The 17,223-nt window shown below is 36.5% G+C and overlaps 1 long non-coding RNA gene across 1 annotated transcript in view; it reads right to left on the reverse strand.

The window, feature by feature from the left end:
- Window positions 1–1,477: 1,477 nt before the first annotated feature.
- The window catches only part of LOC140622444 (uncharacterized), a 44,041-nt gene continuing 28,295 nt past the window's right edge, over window positions 1,478–17,223 (reverse strand). Inside the window, exon 7 of the long non-coding RNA XR_012022204.1 lies at window positions 1,478–1,640. This is a non-coding gene — a long non-coding RNA (uncharacterized lncRNA). The remainder of the gene's footprint in view (window positions 1,641–17,223) is intronic.

Genomic DNA, 17,223 nt, shown 5'->3' on the forward strand with positions numbered 1-17,223 from the left:
CTCTTACTAGTGTTTTATAATTTATAATTTCAGTGTATAGGTATTTAATATTTCTTCCCAGAGTTATCCTTAATTAACTAATATTTTTGATGCTATTTTAAACGGCATTTTTAATAAATGGTATTTTGAAACCAATTTCCAGTTATTTATTGCTAGTGTGTATAGAAATATAATTGTTTTGCAACTGATCTCATAACCTGCAACATTGCTAAATTCACTTATTTGATCTAGTAGTTTTGTTTGTAGACTCTGCATTGATGACTAAGCCATCTATAAATAAGGAATTTCGGTTTGTCCTTTCTAACTTAAATGTCTTGTATTTATGTCTCTTGTTTTATTACCCCAGCTAGATTGTTCAATAGAAGTGGTAGACTGGAAATCATTGCTTTGTTCATAGTCTTATGGGGAAAGTATTTAATCTTTCAACATGACATATGATGTTTTATGCTTTCCTTTTATTATATTGAAAATGCTTCCTTCTATTTCAAGTTTGTGAAGAGACTTTATTATAAATGAATTTTAATTTTCTCAAATGTTTTTTTTTCTGAACCTATTGATATCCTCATGTGGTTTTTCTTGTTTTGTCTGATAACATGGAAAAATTCGTTAATTAGTTTTCAAATGTTAGACCAGCTGTGCATGGGATAAGCCCCTGGGATAAACCCCACTTGGTCATGCTGCATTATTCTCTTTATACATCTTACAACTGAGCAGTGAAATACCATGACATAGTAGGCCAAACACTGAAAGGTAAATGAGGTTATATTAAAATTTCACAGCTTGTGCCAAATTCAAAATTAATTATAGGTGATTTAGGAAATGAGTAAATCGTCTTTAAAATGAGATATTACTTCTTATTCAGAAGATATTTGAAAGTGCAAGTGTAACTCTTGCACAAATAAAATATAACGATAATAAGTAGAGCTTTGGAGCAAAAGCCAGTTCTGTCCCCTGTTCTGTAGAGTACAGATGTTCATGCTCTAGCACTAAATCCTAGTTTTCCTACATATGTGGTAGACTAAACGTTATGGTGTAGATACATTTTGATGGAAGTGGTATTTGGTGGCCAGAAGCCCTGGTAAAATAATTCTTTAAGTCATATCACAACTAAATATTTATATGAAGACTATTCCAAATAAGCCTAATTGAAAAAAAATAACAAATATGAAAAGATAAGTGCTAAAAATGTCTCAAACAATAACTACAACAAAGAATAAAAGGCCTGGTGATCACCATACATCATCTAGTGAGAGAGAGAGAACAGGAGCTCTCATCACCCTGTAAGCAGTTTCTGTAATTAAAATGGAATGGCTTTTTGGTCTGTAAGAGTGTTTCTCCCCCTCTCATGTTATTTGCTCTCAGATACACATCTCTAAGCATTTTATTAAATATCCTGCCTGTAATCACCGCCCCCCCCCCACTTCTGAGCAACCAAGCACCCATATTTTGAAAACGTAAACTTGATTCTTACCACTTGATTAGTTTCTCCAGTGACACCAATGCACAAGCAGTAGCCTTGCGGATCCCGTGGTGACTGTTATGTCATGTGCAGACAGCCTCTCCGCAGGGGCTGCGGTATCCCTGCCAGTCCCATGCCTCTGCCCTTTACTTCTACTGATTTTACTGCCAAGTTCAGCGCTCTGAAAAGAGAATAACCAGCCATGAGCAACATGTTCTTTTTCTGCAGACTGACAGGGCTGTGCTTTAATCTCCTCTTGTGTCCCATAACACAAGCTTTTATAACAGTTTTTGCTGACTGTCAGACTATTCTAAGCCACTGCTCACTATCCAGTGAGGAGAAGACTTTAGAATTATTTACACTTAGTTGACAAGAAGGATGTTGAAAATGAAATGTGCATATGGTAAGATGCTAGGGTAGGCTTTCGAATTGGTATTCTGAAGGGGATTTTTTTTCTTTAAAACACTGTACACATATAGAATCTTTTTTCGGCATTTAAGGAACACAAATATGGCATACCTCATGAAGGGGAAGGGATGGGTTTTAAATTGCTAATCATGGGTTTTTTAAGTCTTACATAAAACAATTTAAAGAAATCATCCTTCTGCTACTCTAGACCTGACTCTAGCTTCTCATCAGCCAACTTTCTTCTTCTTACTTTTATACAAGCTGAGAAAAACATTTTCTTAAGTGAGTAGGATTGGATAATGGGAAGAATACTGAAAATGGTTTAGTATGGTATATACAGTGGTGCACAAGAATTGTTTATGTATTTTTTAACTTCACCAGACTTACTTGGAACACCGATCTGTGACTGACCTGTGAATCCATCTAGTCTAAATATAGCATTAAACATCAGTGAGGCACTCACATACTTGTTGAGACTAATACTATAACCTGGCTCTATCACTAATTTTGAGAACCCACCTCTTGGCCTCCAGGACAACAGTTTCTTCGGGAAAATGGGAAGTTTGAGCTAGATTAGAAGACATAAATTCTACATTTATCCTGTCTTTCACTCATTTTGTGAGAACATTTTTTTTTTAAATTAAGAGGTAACATAAAATCCAAAATAAGGAGTATGTCAATTACATATTTTTTATGTAATAAACCACCCCAAAGTTTAGTGAATTAGAACAATTTATTACATTCTATAATTCTGTCGTTGAATAAGTGTTTGTTCTCGCAGGTGCTATATAGACTGAGAGGCTAAGTCTAGAGGAAAAATTAGGAACTCAGCTGGGGGCTGTTGACTGCGTATCTTGGTTTCTGTGGGTGGAGCTCTCCACTTGGCTGTTTGGGCCAAGAAACCCATCATGAAACCCATCATGAAACCCATCATTCTGTAAGAGAATTGCCCCTAAGTACACGATTTTTTTATTTATCAGTACTCTACTTGTGACACACTTAAAAATATCCCATTGGGCAAAGCTACTCACATGGAAATTTCCAGAATTACTATGGAAGGTGATTTCATAATGACATGAATAATAGAAAGTGTGATTATTTGGAGGCCACCAAAGTAACAGTCTACAGGCAGTCTTTGGGAAAACTGGAATCTCTACTTAAATGAAATAGAAGCCGATCCCTTTAAATGGGCCTTGCATTCTCTAAAATTTCGTTGTCATCACCCAGCTCACTTCTCTGGTATATATATTGACTTATTTCTGTAGGCTTTTGAGTTGTCTAAGTGACAACTGTTCTAAAAGATTGTGGCAATTTTGGTAAGGCCTTGAGTGTATAGTGTTAAACATTACCTTTTAAAAAATTTGACATGTAATACATTCAGATATTTTACAGGCACTTAATTCTTATTTTTATCAAAACATTTGTAATACTAATATGAGATAATTATAGCCTTAAAAGAGTCCAATTTTCTTGGTTCTTTGCCAGTGAATCACTTGTACATGACCTAAAGCAACCTACTTTTTCTGGCAGTCACGATTTCCAGTGACTTATTTTTTTTTTAAATCTGACCTATTCATCTATGTATGCCAAGAGGACAAAATCAAAATTAAGCTCAATTGAAAATGTATTTTTCCAATGTGTAGCTTTATAAGCATATTTTTATATTTAATCTGAGTAGTCTTTATTTTTGGTATAAAGTGTACTATATGTAGTCCCATACTGTATGGGATAGAGCAAAATATAAACAGATAGCTATTAAAATAATTATATAAGTTTACATAATTTCGCTTATGAGTAAGCAAAATCATGAATCAAGTTGGCTTAAAATACAATAATCTATTGTATCGCTTGACAAGAGTCCAGGGTTTTGGCTGTGATCCAAAGTTGGCTTAATTGATAAACTAGTGATTTTATCAAAGGTATATAGACTCCATGTCTCAATTGTGCTATCTTTATTGTTTGCTTTTGCACTTTGTTAAGCCTACTCCTCTTTTAACTTGTTGATCAGATATGCATTTCATATACCTTAATAATTTTCAGGTGGAAAAAATAACATGGTTCTCTTTTTCTCATATTTCTTACTTTGGAGCAAAGAAAATTTTCCCAGGAGACAACCAGTGCACTTTGTTTCACTTTTAATTGTCAAGAAATGGTTTACATTGCTATTCCTAACCCAAGTAGTAGCAGAAAGAAAGAGAAAGATCATCACAAATAACTTAGAATAATCATTTGGGATGGAATGGGTCTTAGAGATTCAACTACTATGACTATTACCATAGAGTAGCTATTTTTTTTTCCAATTAATCATGTATAAGTTTTAATTGTATGATAGGATGAATTTCTGAATAGGAGATAGCCTATTGTAATAGAAATGGTAGAGATCTAGAAATCAGAAATACTTGGGGCACCTGGGTGGCACAGTTGTTTGAGTGTCCAGTTGACTCTTGGTGTCAGCTCAGATGGTGATCTCAGGGTCATGAGATCCAGCCCCACATTGGGCTCTGCATTCAGCTTGAGATTCTCGTTCCTTCTCCCCGTCCCTCCTACTTGTGCTCTCTCTCTAAATAAATAAATGAATATTTTCTGAAAAATCAGAAATGCTCTATTCTAGTGCTCTCTACCTCAGCAAATTTAGAATCTTTTATTCAAAACCTTTAGTGATATGTTTTATTAATTCATGTGTGCTTTTTTAAAATTAGCTAATAATATATATATTATACATTAATATTTTGGGGTAATAGTGAGTGGTGTCACTCCCATTTCCAGGCCTTGATCCCTCGATCTATAACATGGCTATCAGAGAAATAGCTCCATATTGTGGATGTTGAGTAAGAGCATACAAGCCTTCCGGAGAAACTTGCCTCAGCCCTGTGAGGAAGGCATTGCCATCCAGCTGGTGTTCTATCTGAATCTTATTTATTTATTTATTTATTTATTTATTTATTTATTTATTATTTATTTATTTATTTATTTTTAAAGATTTTATCTATTTACTCATGAGAGACCCACACACAGAGGCAAAGACATAAGGGAGGGAGAAGCAGGTTCCCTGCGGAGAGCCTAATGCAGGACTCAATCCCAGGACCCCGAGATCATGACCTGAGCCAGAGAGACACTCAACCACTGAGCCACCCAGGAGTCCCTGTAACTGATTCTTTAAAAGGCCATTTTGCCTTTCTATCAATCCAGCTGCTACAGAATGGTGGGGAGCATGGTAAGAACGGTGAATTCCATGAGCACAGGTCCATTGTCACATTTCATTTGCTGCAAAGCGAAGTCTTGATCAGAGCAATGTTGTGAGGAATATTATAATGGTGGATAAGGCATTCTGTAGTTTTGATAGAAGCACTTGATGTGGGAAAGCATATCCGTATCCAGAGTAACTATCTGCCAATATAATCAAACCCGTTACCAGATAGTTGGTTAATCACCCCCAATAAATTGTATTATTTCAGGGGCCAGATCATATGTGGTGAGTGAAAGACTGCGTCATTGAGCCCATGCATAACCTCCATCTTTGCCACCATCACCATTTTTTCATGACCCCATTGAATGATAATAGAAATGACTGGGAGCAAAGACTGATATCCATAGGGCAGATCATTCCATTCAATTGATTATTAAGATCCTCCCCTGCTAAGGTCACCCTTTAGTGAGTACTTACATGGAGCTCACACATCTTAACATTTTTTTTTGCCCACTCAGAGAAGTTGATTCACATATATCTTTCCCAGATGCCTTTGTCATCAGTTTTTATGTTTTCCAATTCCCTGACCATCTAGTTAAACCATCGGCCACAGCTCACAAACTGGTATTTAATGCCATGTTTGGCCATAGGGAACAATCAGGTGCACTGCCTGAAGATCTGTTCAGTGGGAGGATTTCCCTTCATCACTGTCCTTTAGGACTGTCCCAGAAAAGGCTGTAGTGCTGCAGCTGTCCGCTTCCAGGTGGCGTTTGTATATCGTGCAGAGCCATCTTTAAATCACATCTAAGTCCTATCTCCCTCTGTCACCTGGTCAAAGGGAACTCCCAATGAGGCCATACATACAGGCTGGGAGTAAGAAAGAAGTGTAACAGGAGTGGGTACTATGGGTATTTGAGCCACTTCTTCATGTCACTTGCTCTTGCCTTCAGAGCTTACTCAACCCGATTATGCATGTATCATTTCATTTTGTTCATGGAGTCTTACTGTGCATGCCCAACTTTATGACCTTGTAAGTCAGATAACACCCAGTTTATGATGAGTACTTCAGGTCTCATAGTAACTTGGTGGCATAGAGACAAGCATTCAGTCTCTACTAAAGCCTGGTAGAGGCCAAGAGCTGTCTCTAAAGAGAAGAATATTTATCTGCACATGATGGCGGGACCCGGTTCTAAAATCCTAAAGGCCTATACTAAAATTCACCTGTAGGGACCTCCCCAAGGATCCAGCAGCATCTCTCTCTGTTACTGGTACTTCAAGCACCATTGGGTCTGCTGGATCATCTAGCCCAAGGGATAGAGGAGCACGCATAGCAACCTGGACCTGTTGCAGAATCATCTCTTCTCTGGGCACCATTCAAAACTAGCCGGTTTTTAGGTTGCTTGGTAGTGGAGTTGGGGTAACTCACCTAAATGAGAAATATGTTGGCTCCAAAATCTGAAAAGGCCTACTAGACATTGTGCTTCCTCTTTCTTGGTTGTTCAGGGATTCAGTGCAACAAATTTTCCTTCACATTAGAAAAGGTATTTCCAACATGCCCCATACCACAAGACCCCTAGAAATTTCACTGTAGTAGAAGGCCCCTGAATTTTAGCTGTATTTATACCCCACCCTCTGACATGCAAATTTCTTACCACCCAAAGTCAAGTAGTTGCTCCTTCCCTCTTACTAGGTCAAGTCCACATAATGTCATCAGTGTAATGGACCAATGTGATATTTTACAGAGAAGGAAAAAAGACAATCTAAATTCCCACAAACTAAATTATGACAGGGGTCAAGAGTTGATATTCCTTGAAGTAACATAGGGGAGATAAATTAGTGGGCTTGCCAACTTCAAGCAAACGGCTTCTGGTAGACCTTCTGGACAGGTATGGAGAAAAAAATGACAGCTTATTTAACTGTATACCAGGCACCAAGGGATGTATTAATTTGCTCAATCAATGAAATCACATCTGCTGTAGCAGCTGTACTTGGAGTCACCACCTGGTTAAGCTTATGATGGTCTACTGTCATTCTCCAGGATCCATCTGTCTTCTGCACAGGCTAAATAGGTGAGCTGAATGGGAATGTGGTAGGAATCACCACGCCTGTAATTTTCGAGTATTTAATGGTGGCACTAATCTCTGTAATCCCATCAGGGAGACGGTGTTGCTTTTGATTGATTATTTCCCTAGGTAGAGGCAGTTATAATGGCTCCACTTGGCCTTTCGCATTATAATAGCCTTCACTCCACAGGTCAGGGAACCAATGTAGGAATTCCGCCAGCTGTTAAGTACATCTGTGCCAATTATGCACTCTAGAACCGAAGAATAACCACAGGATGGGTCCAGACACCCACTGAGTCCACTGTGAGATAGACCTGAGCTAAAATTCCTTGATCACATGACACATAAGCTCCTACTCTGACTGGAGGTCCACAGTGACATTGGGTCTCCTGGAATCAGTGTCAGATCAGAGCCAATGTCCAGTAGTCCCCTAAGTGTCAAATTATTTCCTTTTGTCCAATGCACAGGTACACAGGTCCAAGGCCACAGGTTCCTTTGGGGAAGGCTGGAAGATTAGTGGTACAAATTCTCTGTAGTAAACTGGAGTCCTTCCTCAAGGGAGTCTGGCCTCCCCATCATACAAGGGATCTGCAATTGTAAACCGGTTCAAGTTTGGGAACTGATTGAGGGGCCATGGCTCTCTGTTTTTATGATTCAAGTTAGACTTTCTTTCTTTGGCTAGAACTTTTCTGCTTATACAGATCAAGTAAGAATTTAGTAAGTTTCCTCTCTGTTTTACTTCTAGGAACAATACGATTAACTAGCCAAAGCCGAAAGTCTGCACATGTCAAAGGACCTGATTTGACTTTGCTGCTCGTTATTATAACCAAGTCACCTTGCCTTTGGTGATTGAGTGTCTCCACTTGGCCCCTGCCACTCTGAGATGCACTTACTCCCATTGCATTGAAGTTTTCCAACTGAGTGACTACAGTTTTCACTGTAAGGTCTGGCCTACAGAGAAAAATGAATCACAGGGCACTTTAAGGATACTGGGGCCACCAATTTATAACTTTTAAGACCTCTTAAACTGTAAAAACTCTTTTGATTTTAAAGTAGGAAAAATACTAATTTTAGCATCAATGAAACACTGTAAATGATTTATACTATTATTTTTCCATATAAAATACCTTTTCAGAGAGATTTTTCTACTCTTGACTAAAATAAGAAATTTTTCACCATAACCATCTAATTGACGAATAACAATTTAAATGTCTTTATATTTAATTTAGTTTATATAAAAAAATTAGCAAAGTCTCTCTTCGGGTACAAAGAAAAGCTTTAAGACTCCTACTCCACTGATGACCAAATTTAAAGCTATACAGTTTTCATGAAGGGTATTTTGTTTTGTTTTCAGTGTGTTAACAGTGTGGTAATGAAGTAGTTGTAATTTTAAAATTTCTGATTAAAAAACAGCTGTTAATTTGGTTATTAGTTTTTTAAGTTGATACAGGTTAGTAATTGAACATAAAATTTGTGGCATAGAAAATATTTTTCTTCCATAAACTGATATAAATCAAATATATTCATACATATTTCCAAATTTGCTTATCAAGGGATATTTTATTATTGACTTAATACTATTGAAATAATATGAGACATTCTGCCCAAAAAATAAATAAATAAATATTGGAAGCGTACTGAACATTTAATAACATATTAGTATGTATGCATTTCATATAAAATGCTAAAAGTCTATACATGTTCATAGTAACATTTTCACTAAAGCTTTTTATTCTATTCTGTAAAATTATTTTTGTCATCTTTTCCATCTAGAAACTAAAAATTATATTAAAAAGAAAAACAACACTGAGCAGAGACATCAGCAGCTATACACCATAAGGAGGACACATTCTACAGTTCCAGTCTAGGGAAAAAAAAAAAGAACAAAACCCCAGAATACAGATATATTATGTGCATTATATTATCTAAAATTTCAATTTTAAGATCTTTCAATTGAAGATTATGAGATGTGTAAGGAAATTCAAAATCGTGACCCATATTCAAGAATAAATTTGGCCAATAGAAACTGACCCTGGGATCCCTGGGTGGCGCAGTGGTTTAGCGCCTGCCTTTGGCCCAGGGCACGATCCTGGAGACCCAGGATCGAATCTCATGTCGGGCTCCTGGTGCATGGAGCCTGCTTCTCCTTCCGCCTGTGTCTCTGCCTCTCTCTCTCTCTCTTTGTGTGACTATCATAAATAAATAAAAATTAAAAAAAAAAAAAAAAGAAACTGACCCTGTGCCGACACAGATGTTGGGTTTAGTTGTCAAAGACCTTAAAGAAGTTATTAAAAATGTACTCAGTGAAATAAAGCAAGTTATAATGATAATAACTCAACAAAAAGGAAATTTCAACAGAGGAAAAAAAAACTGTGAAGAAAACCAAATGGGAATTCTAGAGTTAAAAAGACAAAAATGAAACTGAAAGACTCAGAAGATTGACTCAGCAGGAGACGTAATACTGCAGAACAGCAATCAGTGTACTTGTAGATTGATCAATAGAAATTAGTCAGTTCATAAAACAGAGAGAAAAAGGATTGAAGTAAAATCAACAAAGCTTCAGTGACCCGTGTAACAATGGTAAGCATTATGACACAGATGTGATGGGAATCCTTGGAGGAATGTAGAGAGAAAAAGGGACCTAAGAGACTATTTGAATAAATGATGGCTAAAGACTTCCTGAATTTGGCTTTGAAAGCATATTATTCCAAATAATTCCTGTAAGCTCTCTGACTCTCAGGGAGGTGGAAAATAACTCCTCCTGCCTTAAGTGGAGACTACCTGTAGCGACGTTCTTGCAAAGCATGCAAAGGGAGGGGGGAAATATTGTAATTTGACAGTGGAGAAACTTTGCAAAAATTACCTAAAGCCAGGTGGTCAAGATTAATATCAACAATGATAAATCGTATCGATAATCTATACCCTTAACACGATGTGATAAGAATGGTTATTTATCTCTGTAATCTTTCTCCTCAAGCTATATTATCCCAGTCTAATCATGGGGAAAAAAATTAGATAAATCTCAATTGAAGGACATTTTACAAAATATCTGATCAGTAGCTCTTGAAAACGTCAATCATCAAAACCAAGAAAAGCCTAAAAAAATTGTCAAGTCCAGAAGGTCCGAAAGAGACATAACTGCTAAATGTAATGAAGTATCTTGAATAGGACCTTGAGATAACCAAAGAACTTTTAAGGAAATTCTGAATAAAGTTTGACCTTTAGTTAATAATGTGTCAATATTGGTTCATTAATTGTGACAACTGTACCATCCTTATGTAAGATGTTAACAATAAGGGAAACTGAGTGTGGGCTGGAGGGAAAGAAAAATCCTTCCTCTATCCTTCCAGGTCTTCCAACTGGACTACTAATTAAATTTAAATGAGACAGATTAACAGAAGAAAAATCCCCAATGTTTTATTATGTGCACACAGAGGCTCAATAATGAAATTGAGACCTCAAGGAATGAGCAAGACAGTGTTGAGTCAATGAGACAATACATTTGTGAGAAACTGACAGGCTAAAGAAAATAGGTGTTTGGGAGCTTTAATTAGGGAATTCTAGGCAGAATTTTAGCTGAGGTGGTAGGTTAGAAACAAATTTTGTCTCTACAGCTTTCTTGGCTTTGAATTTTCCATCTCTGGTAATAAGGATCTCTTTTTACTTCTTAGGACATGGGGGGTATTTTTCATCTGAGAGGTTTATTTCCTGCTTTCACAGGGACAGAGGGAGGTCTGAGTGTTCTTGCATTGATGGTTTCTTAAGTAATTTTTATTAAAATAATAGATATGTCAAGGTGGCACATTTTGGAGTGGCCTGCCCTTGGTGCCTATAGGGCTATTTGAGAATTCTCTGTACTATCTTCCCAATATTTTTTTTTCAAACTGAAACTGGTCTAAAATTAAAAGTTCATTTTAAAGTAGAGGAAAAAAATGATCTACAGATCCAAACATCTCAAAAACTTCCAGTTAGGACACGGTGACACATCACCACATCCTGACAATTATATTCAAACGGGTGAATGACAAAGATAAAATTTTGATAGCAGCAAAAGGAAAAGAAAAGAAAAAGAAAAAGAAAAAGAAAAAGAAAAAGAAAAAGAAAAAGAAAAAGAAAAAAGAAACTTCATTATGTATAAGGGAATAGGAAGTGATTAACAATTATTAAAGATTTTATATGCAGATAAACTATTAACTGATCTTTTTAAATGTAAATGAAAGTTGTAAAATAGGTTAACTGAAAATAGTCTATTACTTGTGCCAAGAAGGAAAAGACCTAATAATGAGCCTTAATCCCAAAGACGTTTAAGGAAGTTAAATGTTCTGTTGATAAGCCTTTCAAATCTTGGGTTTGTAATACTTTTTTTTCTTTACAAATTCTTCCCTCTTCATGATATGTCTTCAGCTAGTTTGACAGAAGTAATAAATATACCTGAAGGATAAAAAAATCACTCTTTTAAAATATTACATTATATTTCTCCCAGTCCAATAATTTTTTGCAGTTCATTTTTATTCAGACAAATGTAGATAAAAGAAAAGGAAAAGTAGAAATCAATTAACCCAGCTTGTATCGTGCAGATAATAGAGAATCATTAGGGTTCTTTAAAGCAAAGAACGATAAGATAAGAGATGTACTATGGGGAGATTAGTCTAGCAGTCCGTGTATACAGGATAAACGAATGAGAATCAGTTAATAGATATCAGTTAAGAAGTAATTTTGTGACAATAACAGAATGACCTGATCTGTACAGACAGACTGGATTAGAAGGAATAACAGATGTTTTATTGAATTCAAAAAAAGAGGTGGAGAATGCGTAGGCCAAAGTAAAAAAGAGAGTGAGTGACAGGAAAAATGGGAAACTGGGTTTGGATATTACTTTGCAAAATTCCCTGTAATCTGATCCCAAACAACCCTTGGTGCCCTGTCCTTATTCTTTACTTGGCTCCTGCCAAACAGAATTACGTGCTGTTTTATAATTATGTCATGAACTTGTCATCTCTAAGGACATTTATTTGAGACATTTCCTGTACTTTTGAGTGCACAGTACTGCTATATTCAACTGGGTCATTCATTCTTTTAGTAACATTAAATAGGTATTTATTAAGTTACTATTTGAAAGGATAGTACTATATTCTGTGGCTGACAGCTTAGTAGGGAAATGAACCCATAAACAAGTGATTTTGGCAGAGCATGGCCAGTGAATCATAAAAGTATGTAAAAGCACAGCATAAAAGCACCGTTGCTGTTAGGTGGACAAGGACCAGTAAACCCGGAGAGAAAGAAAAAGAATATGGGGAGCTTGCTTCGATAAAAATAAGTTGGACTGTATCTTTCAAGGCTCATTTTTCTAAATCTAAGTGATAAGAAACATCACCAAGGCTATTTAAGAAGATATGTCTTTCACAAAGATTCCGTGTTGATGGGCCTTTGAAGAATTTTAAACAAGGAAAACTATATGACCAAGTTCAGATGTCAGAAAATTTGGGGGCAGATTTATCAGAAGGACTGAGGGGGTATTGACTTCAGCAGCAGATGGAATAGTTGGGAGAAGTGAGTTAGGCATCTTCAGTTGTAGGACTGAAGATAAAAGGGGAAGATTTTAACTATGAGGTGTCCGAATGGCACCAGCTCTTTGAGAATTTCATTGATCATTTTTAGGTAGAAGAGATCTCCTCTTGAATCATTTCATATTGTTTATGCACCACCTTAAGACATATTGCTATGAATGATCATTTGTGTGCATTTTGCACCATGACCATCTTCCAGACACAGGGTTGCACACACACATGCACACCTACATGCCTCTGCTTCTACACAAACACACCAGTGTGTATTACCTTAAAATTACTTTGTGGATGTGAGCTCAAATGTATCCAGAAATTAAGTGTTGTATTAGGGTGTTGCTCAGCTACTACTTAGTGAATATTTGAATTAACTAAGCCTACATGATTATAAGGGTAGCTATTAAAAGAAAACTTTGATTGAGGATAGGTCTGTGTAATAGGCTAGAACTCAGCTTCAGGGTTCTGGCTGAGTCACTCTTCTTTTTTAACCATTTTACTCTTTTTTTCCCAAGTGTAAAATGGGAATAATAATGGTTACCTGCCTCAAAGGGGTGTTGTGAGGACTAGCTAGTTGACAGTTTTAAACTATTTTGAAGATGGAATGTACTATAAATGCTCCAAGGAAAGTTTTTAAAAGCACAATAGAATAAAACTCTTGAACCAGAGCATTAGGAAAGTTAGTATGTCTTTTAGGCTGGCAATCTTCTACCGATAAAGAATTCTATGGGAAATTAACTCCACAACATTCTTTATTTTCTTGCCTCTTTTCTACTTTCTTTTGCAGCTCATATCTAGCTAGTGACTGAATTCAACAGGAAAGTTCCAGTTATGCCATAGTTTGAAATAGATGTTACTCATAAAGAAAGAAATGCAATGAAGATTATAAAATGGTCATTAATCACACTGGAAAATGTGGTCTTTTCAATATAGCACTATATTCAGAATTCACCAGGACTATTTTAAAATTCACTTTATCATTAGGAATTCAAGGGTATTTTGAAGTTGCCTAGAAGCAAATGTTCATTTTTGTGTGGCAATATACTTTAATAATTTTCCTAAAACATAAATATCAGAACTAGGTCAGAACTCCATTTTTCAAAACAATTGCTTGTTGTTTTTTTCCAAATGCCAAAATGATATATTCAAAACTCTGAAAAAGAAGTTGTTTCCTCTAGTCATTCTTATTAAGAGTATTTACACATTTCCATACTCTATTTTAAAAACAAAAATCCCCATGCATTTAGGTTAAAACAGAAGAACTGTGCACTGCGCAATTTTTGTGAGAAGGGAATGTTTATAAGTGAAACATAATAACCAAATTCATATGTGCTTTAACAAGGCTGAGTTACACCCTCATTATTCTATGTTCAGTAATTTAGGATAGGCGCCTATGAGTCTGATTTTCAATCTTTACTAAAAAGAAGCAAACAAAAACTCTAAGATTAATGACAACAAAACCCAACTTCCTATGAGATATCGTTCAGCCATGTGAAAGGAAGACATCCTCTCTTTGCAGCAACACAGATGCACCTTGAGAGCATTGAGGTAAGCGAAATAACCCAGACACAGAAAGACAAATACTGCATGGTATGACTTCTATGTAGAATCTTAAAAAAAAAAAAAAAAAAATCAAATTCACAGAAACAGGAAGTAGAAGGTGGTTGCCAGGGGCTGAGGGGTGGTGGGATAATAGAGAGAGATTGGTAAAAAGGCTGCACTTTCAGCTATAAGATGAATAAGGTCTCATCTTATGTATAACATGGTGACTATAGTTGATAACATTTATCATATATTTGGAATTTGCTAAGACAGGAGAACTTAAGTGTTCTCTCACACACAAATACGTGAGGTGACGGATGTGTTAATTAACTTAATGGAGAGGTATTAAATAATCATGATATACATATTAACTCATGATATACATATTAAATATCTTACAATCTTGTCCGTTATACTTTGAAGGGGCCAAGGGGCAAAATGTGCTGCCCTAGCATGTCCCAAAATGTGCGCATATAGATTATTTTAAATGAAAGTTACTTAAGAGGTAGCCTGTGCAAGAAAGACACTCAGAATGCCCTCAATCCCCAGGAGAACAAGAAATCATCTCCATTTGTGGAAGGTACTTTTCCTTTACAATGAGGTACAAAGACCTTATCACCAGAGACAGGAAATTCAGGGCGAGAAGCTGTATAAACAACCTTCCTACTTTTTACTAATTAACCACCCCAGCCCGAATTCTGTTTAGAAATCCTTGGTAATTGAAGTTCATAAAGTTGAGTTTTATTTCTTTTTTTTAATAATAAATTTATTTTTTATTGGTGTTCAATTCGCCAACATACAGAATAACACCCAGTGCTCCTCCCGTCAAGTGCCCACCTCAGTGCCTGCCACCCAGTCACCCCCACACACCCCCTGCCCTCATCCCCTTCCACCACCCCTAGTTCGTTTCCCAGAGTTAGGAGTCTTCATGTTCTGTCTCCCTTTCTGATATTTACCACTTATTTTTTCTCCTTTCCCCTTTATTCCCTTTCACTATTATTTATATTCCCCAAATGAATGAGACCATACAATGTTTGTAAAGTTGAGTTTTCTTTGTCCCATTAAAGCTTTACAGATTTATTGTCTCTTTGTCTAAAATGTACAAAAACTGCCTGCCTTGGCAACTTCTTTAGTTCTCAATTTCGTTATTGGGTCTCTGTGCTCACGTAATAAAACTTTGGGTTTTTTCCTCATGTTAATCTACCTTATACAAATTTAACTATTAGACCAGTTGGAAGGCCTTGAAGGGTCATTGCAGAATTTTTCCTTCCTTCACCCTCAATAAAGCTGGAAAAAAAAAAAGCTATTGAAAGTCAGAGAACTGAAAAAACAAACTACAGTTTCTAAGTGGAGAGCAGTCAGGATATACAAAGAATCAGTGAAACAACTATAATTGATTTGAGATAGGTATACTAGGTATAAAATCTAGAGAATGAGATAAATAGAATGTAAGGCTGTTAAATATTTTTGTGTTATTCACCACTGCATTTCTAGCCCCTAGGATGGTTTTGCTCTGTAGTAGGAGCTCAATAAATATTTCTTGACTCAAGAAATAAATGGAATATGGGTTCATAACTTGAAGTGGTAGGCAGTATGGATCAATTGCAGCTCCTTAAACAGCAGAGTGGCAGGATGAAATGTGTTTAGAAAGCTTATTTTGGTGGTGGTTATGTGAGGTGACACTAGAGGAATAATCACATGGTACCGTTGACGGAGCCATTTCTATGGGAGATTGCTTGACTCAGCCATGTTTTGAACATCTCATCATCTATGCTTTCAAATGCAAGAAAATCCAACATTACAAATACTATCAATTGAATCAACCTGACAGTTATGCCTTATGATATCTTGCTGAGCTATCATAGCATTTGCATTATACATAAGCAGTGAACCAAGAAGGAAAGGCTTTGTATCCACTACATTTGGCAGCAAAGCTATATAAAACAAATCCCTTCTACGTTTGTATTAAAGTTGACACCAGTATGCCTCTGCCTGCAGAAAACAGAGGGCTGAAAAAGAAAAGGTGTTTGCTCTCGAATTTTATTTTATTTATTTGTTTTTCCGTGTGTCTAGTTTTTTAATGAAGGATGCAGAATGATAAGCCGGGACTTCTCTCCAAGTTCACAACGTAGTAAGAAAACAAGAGATACCACTTAACAGAGGTAAAGAATTCCAGGAGATAAATGTCCATGAATGTGTTTTCCAAAATACAGGTTCTGGTACAAATGTAACTAAATACTGATGTTGTGGTGTTTCCCTTATATCTGAAAGGGCTTTAAGAAATATGAAATCTTGGGCAGCCCTGGTGGCTCAGCAGTTTAGCACTGCCTTCAGCCCAGGGCCTGATCCTAGAGACCCAGGATCGAGTCCCACATCAGGATCCCTGCGTGGAGCCTGCTTCTCCATCTGCCTGTGTCTCTGCCTCTCTCTATATATATCTATCCTGAATAAATAAATAAAATCTTTTTAAAAATCATTAAAAAAAAGAAATATAAAATCTTGTTATTGGATAAACTGGTGGCACAGCTAGCCAAAGATCCTTTCCAGTGGCACCAAATTAACTTGCAGGGAGAGCAGAGGTAACTGCCAGGTAACTTTTAATCTGTGGAATTATCCAAAGTTTGAAATACCATGGGAAATCTTAGGAAGCCCAGCAATCAGTGAATGGGTTATCCATAATCCTGTGGGTCCTATACACTGTCACGCATGATGCTTCTCAGAGTGGCGGCATATGAGAAATTAACCATCATGCATCTTGGCCCTCTGTCTCGTATCTTCAATCATCCATGTCATAGGACATGGATAAGTAGTTGGGAAGTGTTAAACTCTGATAGTAAAACAAAATCAGAGGTAAGGCAAATGTTTAACCAGTTCCATTCAAACACAAGCTAATGAATAAAGAAATTTGGGTTCCAGGGGCCAAATATTCTGCATTCCTGAGAAATCTTAAACCTTTTCTCATTCTGGCGATTATTTTTACATTGCACTTTTCCACCACAAATT

Source organism: Canis lupus, chromosome 31, assembly GCF_048164855.1.
Source record: "Canis lupus baileyi chromosome 31, mCanLup2.hap1, whole genome shotgun sequence".
NCBI lineage: Eukaryota > Metazoa > Chordata > Mammalia > Carnivora > Canidae > Canis > Canis lupus.